This window comes from Microtus pennsylvanicus, chromosome 5 (genome assembly GCF_037038515.1).
Source record: "Microtus pennsylvanicus isolate mMicPen1 chromosome 5, mMicPen1.hap1, whole genome shotgun sequence".
NCBI lineage: Eukaryota > Metazoa > Chordata > Mammalia > Rodentia > Cricetidae > Microtus > Microtus pennsylvanicus.
The window spans coordinates 32,552,873-32,562,093 of NC_134583.1; the positions used below are offsets into that span (position 1 = coordinate 32,552,873).

A 9,221-nucleotide genomic window follows, 5' to 3' on the forward strand; every position below is an offset into this window, starting at 1 on the left:
AGCTTTTTTATGAGGTTGCCTGTAAAAGATACCTCTGATGTGAGTCCATAATATCTTTATTCACAACTTTATTGTTGCTTAAGATAAATGCTATTTTTGAGCACGAACACAATATAAAAATTACTAATGGGGAAGATACTACTTTTATGAAAATTATTCCAGCATTTACTGCTATTTCTTTTTTATCTATAGCTCTTAAAAATTAATTCTTGTCCTCTTCATTTGGGGTTCCAAGATTAAAATTAATGATTTTCATAAAATATCATTCTGTTTAAGGGGAGGTATTAGATATCTAAACTAAATTCAAGAGAGTTTCATAAATGTACCATGTAACATAATGTATAAGTATATGCTTAAATATATAATATTAGAAAGTCTATAATGTGTGTTATTATTTACATTCGATAATATAAAGTTGAGGAAATAAAAATACAATCAGATAAACACTTTTATAGAGGGAAAATATTTGAACAAAATGCACAGATGTATATCTCTGGGAACACGGTCAACAAAGAACAAAGGAAAAATGTCTTTGTCTTAAATCACTTATTTTTTGAGAGCTTGAAGCATGCTGTTTTCTTGGTTCAATGAGATAGCGCCATCTATTGGATGACCTTGAAAAGTACGTATATTTCATAAACACTGAAAATACGCCAGAAGAAATAAAGGTCATTTTTGATATTATTTGCTTTTGTTTGTGTGGATATAGTTATGCTTCAAACCTACGCTAATGAAAGAATAAGATTTCTACATATCAATATTTTTTTAATAATACATAGTAACAGAAGTATCATTCTCAATATTTTGTTGTCTGATTAATCCATGTAATTTTATAACTGAAATAACGTATGAATCTCAGATTCGGGCATTGATCCCAAATGCTCAGTACATACCTTTGTTTCCTTAAATACTTTAAGTAGAAGTTTGAAACTTGTAAGCGCTTGCAATTTGACAAGAAATTGTTTAAATCTCTCTCAAAGTTATATTGCATTAAATTTAAACATTAAAAGGGTAAAACAAAACAAAGTTTCTCTCTCTCTCTCTCTCTCTTTCTGTGTGTGTGTGTTTAACCAGTGTTCTTGTTTTATCTTTCAGCACGAGAACTTGCCAGTCAAGATGAAAAACTTCTTCTAATGGAATCCAGCTTGAAAGCTGCTCAAGAGCGGCTGGGCGAACAAGAGTCCGCCAAGAACAGAACAGTAGAAAACCCCAGGCCGAGCTGAAGACAGTGACAGAGGGAATTATGGCTTCTGCAGAAGAATCAAATGACTGCAAGTGAGTTGTTTTTCAGTATTTCACAAAGTTTGACTTTACAGGCTGAAATCAAGTCAAATCTTTAACGTTCGTTTAAATGCTTAATTTTACTCTGTGTCTTGCAAATGGCTTTGAGCATATTTGCTACCTTAGTCAATATGGTGTTGGTTACAGAGTAGAAAAACATGAAATTTGCCTTATTTCTTAACTATTATGGCACATAATGAAAACTGGAAATGCCCCCTTTCAGTTTCTGATCTATGGTGTGGCAGTCAACTTTCTTGTTAACGTTCACAGATATGGCCAAGGTGGGAGCGGAGGAGAGATGGGCTGTGTCTCCACAGCACCTACCTGCCAGGGGCCGTCTCATCTTACAGATTTTAGAGACCAAAGGTTACATATGGCTCTGTTTGCCTTTCTTTTTTTATTAAAGTAGCTGCTCTAAGCAAATGGCGATTAAATCAGGGGACATCTAGAGCAGAATTTGGGCACAGACATTTGAAGCATTGGAAGGACTATGAAGAAAAGAAATAGAACGTCTGGGCAGGCTTTGAAGCAGTCACAAAAACTGTTCTTAGAAAAACGTTTTGAGGATTAATTCTTGTTCTAATCAGCTAAACATTTATTTAAAAAGCATGTCTAAAATAGGTTATAGAAGTTCTGATTTTATCATTTATTTTTCAAATAAATGTCACAGAATATTTTGACGTATTTCCTGATTTTGTGTTCTGTCTTTTCCTTTTCTTGATTGTATTTCGTTATTTAAAAATCATAATGAAAATGTCATAATCTACATAAATTCTCTCCTTTCTTCCCTGCCTCTCTCTCAAGTATTATACTATTATACTTTGGTAACCGAAGCTGGATTATATTGAATAGTCACAGTTAGATAAAATACACATTTTTCAACCATTTTTTTTTTCTTTCATTCATCATTAAACACAGTCCTGAGGCCAAACTGAAATGTGTATTTGATATTAACCGATCCTTGGAAGTCAGTTCACAAACTCACTTAATGTACCCCATATCAATATATAGCATTTTCAACTTACTGATAAATCGGACTAATATTGTTAAAATAAAATTTTAACATAATGACTTTATTTTTGTTTATCTATACAAAGGTTTAGTACTTTCAAAAACTAAAATTAAAAGAAATAATTCCACAATGTAGATCAACATTTTTAATATCTCTAAGTAAAATGAAACTCTCTAATGAATCCTGTTTCCATTAATGTTTCAGATATCAGTATTGATACAAAGTAAAGTTTACAAATGATAAGAAAGTAGAGGTGGTACTAAGGAAAAGAGGTGTGCTAGACAAGTATCATTGCAAATAATAAAGTAATAGGCAAATGTTATAAATATTATGATCCTTTAAAAATACATTATATTAAGAAAATGATATATGGATATCTTAGAAAACAGAAAACATGGGAGAGGATGACAGTGATGTTTATATGAGCTTAATATTAAAAAAGTGAAACTTATAATTTCAAAAAAGTAGAGATCACATTAAAACAAACAAACAAAACAACCCAATAACAGGTCAAAATTTCAGGCTATAAAGATTCACTTAGATTTCACAGGAAAATAAATGGAAAATGATTCATCTGATTTAAGTATAGTGAATGGCCAAGGTAAAGTTCTCTTTGCTTAGCCTAAGGTTCTCTGTTTAATTGTACAAGTCAGCTGATATAAAATTAACCAAAGGATTCTTTCTTTTTATATGAAACTCTTGTGTTGTTTATAATTATTAGATAAGAAATAAAAGTAGTATAGTGATTCCTTTTAAAACATTTCATTGATGAATAACTAAATATTTTTCAGAGTCAAATTATACCATGTTACAAGGAAAATTTCAAACCTGACAACTGTCATCTGTATTTTGGTATTTTCATAAAGAAATGAAGCTCACTTTTGTTTTGTTATTTTTATTTTACTCTTTTTACTTTATTTAGAGACATATCTTGTATTGTAGCTCAGGATGGCCTTTGGATTTGTGTTTCTTCTTCCTCAGTTTCCCTAGTGCTGGGGCTACAGCACTAGGTGTACTTCCTCATACCTAACTCCTTTTTCTGAAAACTAGCAACTAAACAATAACAATGAAAATTGTAGTTCACATTACAAAGTATGTATTCATGTTTAATGAAGGTGTCTATGTGTAAAAACCATGTCCCAAATTTTAATACCAAACAAACATAGCCCCGGGGACAAGTCAGTAGAGAATTAGGTTTCTCTGATTTTGCCAACTTGATCTACAGGTGGCAGGAGCTGAGGGAATTAACCACAGGTTTGGCTCCATTGGCACCAGACGTTGTACTGTCTTCCTGTCAGCAGAAGGATAAACTCAGTCACTTAGGCATTCAAGCATTTTAATGAGTTCATTTAACATAGCAATTCCTTTTCTGAAGAATAGTGAATCTTTACCAGGTAATTCAGGTAAAACAAAGATAAAAAAATTTAGCTAAGCACATGACTCATTTCTGCAAAGGAGACAAGGGCTGAGTTCAAAGGATCTCACTTGAAAACAGAGCTTGAGAGTATTATTTCTTCAAATAATACAATCACTTCTGAATTTATGGGTTTATTATTGTTTATTAAAGAGGGGATGGAACATGAAACTTGATTTTAAGTGTTTTTAACAAGTCATAAAATACAATAATAAGAATTTATATTTTGAAGCACAGACAATGTCAAGATTTCATATTTATCTTCTTAATACCCATCTTGCATCTGGGAAAGTTTTTGACAGCTAATTCCTTTATTACCAAACAGCCTGGCTGCCATACTACCAAAATGCATTTCTAGGTTAACTAATGCATTGCTAAATGCAAAATAAGCTGGAAAAAAGATGCATGCAAAACCTTGGTAATTTAAATTTTAAAGCAATAAAAAATGACCCTAAGCTTTTGAAGGCAAAAAAAAGTTGAATCCATATAGACCATCCAGGAAGGATTCCCTTTCTCTTCTACTCCTTTTGAAGTAAATATAGAGAACACACACCATGCACTTGGTATAAGCCTGTTACACTTGAAAGATTTGTTCTGAATGTCCAGTGGGAAGCTGGAAATCGTAATAATTTGTAGTATCGATTGAGTGAAGCTATGCAGCTGGGGCCTCCGGTGAATAGACAGAAATAGACATTTTATTGATTAACTTTTACAGTCATATTTCCAGGACTTCACTGCAACCTAATTTTCACTTCTCAGCTTTGTGTTGTTGTATCATGAAACTTGGATTCTTTTCCCTTAACGTTTACCCACGTGAGGGAAAAGTATGAGTATGCACTGCTAGGGCTGTATTCTGCAGAAATGCATAACTTTTAGAAAATGATTTCTCCCAAGTACTCCTCTCCAACACACCTTAAAAGGAAGCTGTTAGAGCAGCTTTTTGGAAATGTCTTTAGAGAAAATGGTTGATAATTAAACTTTTTTTTTTGCTCACTCTTCTCTTACTTAAGAATTCTAAATTTTCTACCTTAAATTTGTGCATGTACTTGTGAAAATTAATTGTTTGCTGTTAGCTTTGTTTGTATTCATGTATGCATGACATGTTATTCATTATAAGAAGAAGAAAAATTGTTGTTAAATAGTGTATAGCATGGTTTAAAAGGAGAGTTCTTGAACCACCCAATTTGACCAGTATTTCCAAAATTGTGATATGAATGTAACCCTCCTGCAGTTCAGAATGTTTGCTTTGTATTTATCCAGAAAATGTTCTATTCTCACAGATGAACATTTGCAAATATTGGGAATTTAGTTATTTGTTTGTTTACCTCATATTCTTGTTATTTTTCATTTGTGATCTCTGAAGCAAACTGCTTAGTTCCTATCAAATTCTCATATTTGGAAAATGTTTCAAAGTGATTTTATATAAGATTGAGGATAGATATTGAACATTTATTTGGATTTGTGAAATACTCTCTTTTTATTCAATACACAACACTCTTTTTATTAATATCTACATTTTTAAATTTGAAAATCTCACTACTTAGGAAAGATAGTGAAAAGGTAAACTTTCAATATTTCAAGTTTTTAGATGAACTTAAAGACTTCAAACATGATAGAATCACAATAAAAGGCAACAGCAAATTGAACAGTTTAGTACAACAGACGTACTCTGAAATTTCTTTGTTTTAGCTAATTTGGGGATATATTTTTATTTTAATAGGATTGATAAAGAATATATAATTTGGCTCTAAACATTCATTGATATGATTTAAAAAGTATTCAAAGCATGCAAAATGAATAACTTCTTATGCAGTCCAAATTAAAGAGTGAAACATCACCTTTGCTTGAATAAAACTTTTCCTCATTCTCAAATATATTTTATGATCTTCAGTCTCGTCACCTATTTCATAATTATTTTCAAAGACACATCTATTGATAATTTTAATAATTGATAATGTTTTAAAATTTTTTTAATTGACTCATTAGTTTGTTCTAAAGTAATTAAATAATACTTAAGCATCACATTTTAATATTTTAAATGGTTTTCCTTAGTTTACCAAAATTTTTTCTGCTTCATTACAGTTAATACTACATAACTTAGTGCTGTAATGCACTTGGTGGATTCTTTGGAATGACTAGCTCAAAGTAAGTGGGTAAAGACAACCAGATGTCAAATATCATCACAGATATGTCATAATACTGCAAAGATAAATATGAAATCATGATGTAGAACATGTCATGAAATTCAAATTCTATACATAAAAGTAGTCCTTTAAGTTTCAGTTATTATCAATACCATAGAACATTACAGCATTCCCATTCCTTACATATGATTATCTTGTTCTTATATAATAAACTAAATATTTTTACAGTGCAATATTCTCTAGAAATTATTTCTTTTGAGTAAATACAATGAAGAAATTGGTATATAAAAGTCAGAGTTAGTTTAATTAATTGCATGACTTTTCAAACGGAAATTTGCTTGCATAATTAAGTTTTAAACTTTTCAAAATAAAAACACAATAAGACAAATCAATAATAAACTTAGGACACAGGAACCCTGAATTGAGCTTGATTTCAATATAACCCTGTAGAGGAATCCCCACTTATTGATCAAATGTTGAAGCCCATGCAAAGCACTTAGAAAGATAAAGTAAGTGAGGTCAAATAATCAAAGCATTTAAATAGTAAAAACAGCAGCTGCCACTGTAGACTGCTAAAATAAATCCATAATACAAATTGCTTTAGTAAAAAGCGGATGAGCAGCTGATCTTCCTATTGAACTCTGATACCGTTCAGTGACCACACTGGGAAAAGGATTGGGAGAAATGCTTTGCAGATCAATATTGAGTGAGATGTAGCAGGGATTCATTTTGAACACGAAGGCATCGCAGGTGTGAGAGTACAAGCATTGGAGATGTTCTCAACTATAGAATGTTTAGTGGAGTTAAAAACTGTTCTTTATGGGTGATGTTGTTAAACAAAGTGCAGAAATACTTTTAGAATTGATTCTAAAAGTTATTTGAATAGGTTTGAAATAATTATAGCTTTTGAAAGTGTAGAAAGTTCATTTTACACTAAAATAGTTGTGCGATAACTTTTGAAGCAAGGTAATACTTCTCTATAAAGGGATCTTATATAAACTCATTAATAACCAGTTAGGATGTCAAATAATTATTGTGTGGTAGATGACAGTACAACTTAGAGGTGTAAAATGATTTACAAAACAGAAGTGTTCTTGTGAATTTCATATGATGGAAGACTTCCAGAGACTCTTTGGAAACTTGCTGGCATTTTGGATAGTCTTACTTTACTAACAGTGCTTGTATCCTAGCATGTAGTAATAGGAGCGGCGGGGCTATGTTCCTGGCACCCGGCCACCCATCACAGGCTAGCTTTACCCAAAATAGCAATACACAAACTGTATTCTTTTAAACACTGCTTGGCCCATTAGCTCTAGCCCTTACTGGCTAATTCTGATATCCCGATCAATCCATCTCTAATAAACTGTGTAGCACCGGTCTTACCGGGAAAGATTCAGCATGTCTGACCTGGCGGCTTGCTTCATCGCATGCGTCTGCCAGGGAGAGGGAAGCATGGCCTCTCTGAGCTCACTTCCTCTTCCTCCCAGCATTCTGTTCCGTTTACTCCACCCACCTATGTTCTAACCAATAAAATGGGCCAAGGCAATTTCTTTATTTTTTAACCAATGACTTTCCTCCATCACTAGTGACTAACTACATTGGGATCGTAGGAACTCAGAAGAGTTTTCTAGTCATAAATCTATGACCAGAATAATTTGGTTTTACATTTGAAAATTCTTCTAAGCTTTGTTTTATAATTCCTTTTACTTAATGAGAAATTATCATGAATTTATTGAAATATTGAGAGAAAAAATATCAGTCTATACACATGCTTGTATGTTTATTATACTTTAGAGTTAGGTAATCCAGTAGTCAAAATGGGCAAGAATATAATTTAATCTGGACTTTTCCTCAAGTTTCCATAGATGTCAACCTTAAGGAGTCTGTTTTTATGTTTCAGTTTCTCTACAAGTTCATCACACAGATGGCATTATGTTATGGCAATATGATTTTCCATACATTTGTTTACGTAAGGATGTTTCCTATGGGATATAATCACAGTTTTCTGGTAAGTTCAATGGTGTGATTAGAGCTTTATAAAGCTGCTCATTGATCTACTTCATTTATGATAACATGTCTAAGTCAAATCCTTTTTTAAATGACCTACCATAGAATTACATAAACCCATTTTCTTCTAGAACAGAGACAATTAAAGTAGAATGGAGATTGGACACATTGGTGACTGAATTTTTATATAAAAATAAAATTTAAAAAAATCAGGCTCAAAGCTTAAAAGTTGCATAACTTCAAACGAGATTTTTCATTTTGTTTTACTGTAATGAATAGTTATTTACAACTATTGTTTGCTTGCTGTTTACTGAATGAATTGCTGATAGCAGCTATTTTAATGGTAAAATTGTGAAACAGTATTCATAGTTGTCAGGAAAAGGTCATTCTATTTGCATTCATTAGGAATTTGCAGGACCATGCAGTGTGCATTTCCTTTGGGATGCTGCAGCTATTGATTTATATACAGCTGGGGGGGAAATTAATTAGGATTATATTTCACTTATTACTGCAGGCTGTGTAATAAGAAAGAAAAACACTTTTTTTTTGTAAGAAAGTTGGACAGAAATACCTAAATGGGATCATTGTTTCTTAAATCACATCTACTTTATCATATAAGTTTTCTTCCTATAATGTGGTTAGAGGCTTACTACATTTGTGGAAATTTAATTAGCACTTTGAAAAATGAATGTTTTAGTATATAACCTAAAATAGAGATGATGAATTAAGAATGATGATGAATAATTTGAATTAAGCAAAAGAGATGTTTCCTCTTGTTAATTGAAACTTTCCCTTTCTTAGCTCGGTCAACATGTATTTGTCTACTGTCAACTTTCTGAAATTAAGTGGCTTTGGTGGAAAGAGTTAAACAAAACAGGTACAGGACCAAGAGAATTTTTAGGGTGGAGAGATAGATCCCAGAAATGAGACTCTCACTTCATTTAAACATTTCCATCTTGGGAACTGGCAGTAGTAGGTTATTCTGTGAATTTAACACTTCAACTGAACTGGAAGATGTTGTATTAAGGATATCCTTGCTGTAATGAGATGGGACTTCATGTTTCTTTAACAATCTATGTGGTTCTTCCTATGAACATCATGTACAGTCTAAGAGGATAATAATTGAATTCAGCCCTCTACGTTGTTTATGTGTGACACATGTTTGAGATTAATCAAATTGTAGTCACTTCTCATTAACAGCAGAAAATAATTTCAAAATGGGGCAGATCCAGATGACAAAGGATAGCTTGTGTGGGTTAGAGAAATACTTTATGAATGGAAACACATGCCTTTTGTGACATCCAGCTCGATGATTTTATTCTCCTTTTGTTCCATCCACATAAAGCAGTTAAAGAAAGTCTGG

At 32.1% G+C, this 9,221-nt stretch overlaps 1 long non-coding RNA gene across 1 annotated transcript; it reads left to right on the top strand.

The window, feature by feature from the left end:
* The first annotated feature begins 1,204 nt into the window (after positions 1-1,204).
* LOC142850739 (uncharacterized) lies at positions 1,205-8,759 on the top strand. The gene is made up of 4 exons (XR_012910713.1): positions 1,205-1,275; positions 5,790-5,852; positions 7,752-7,859; positions 8,660-8,759. It is a non-coding gene; the product is annotated as an uncharacterized LOC142850739 (long non-coding RNA).
* Positions 8,760-9,221: the final 462 nt, after the last annotated feature.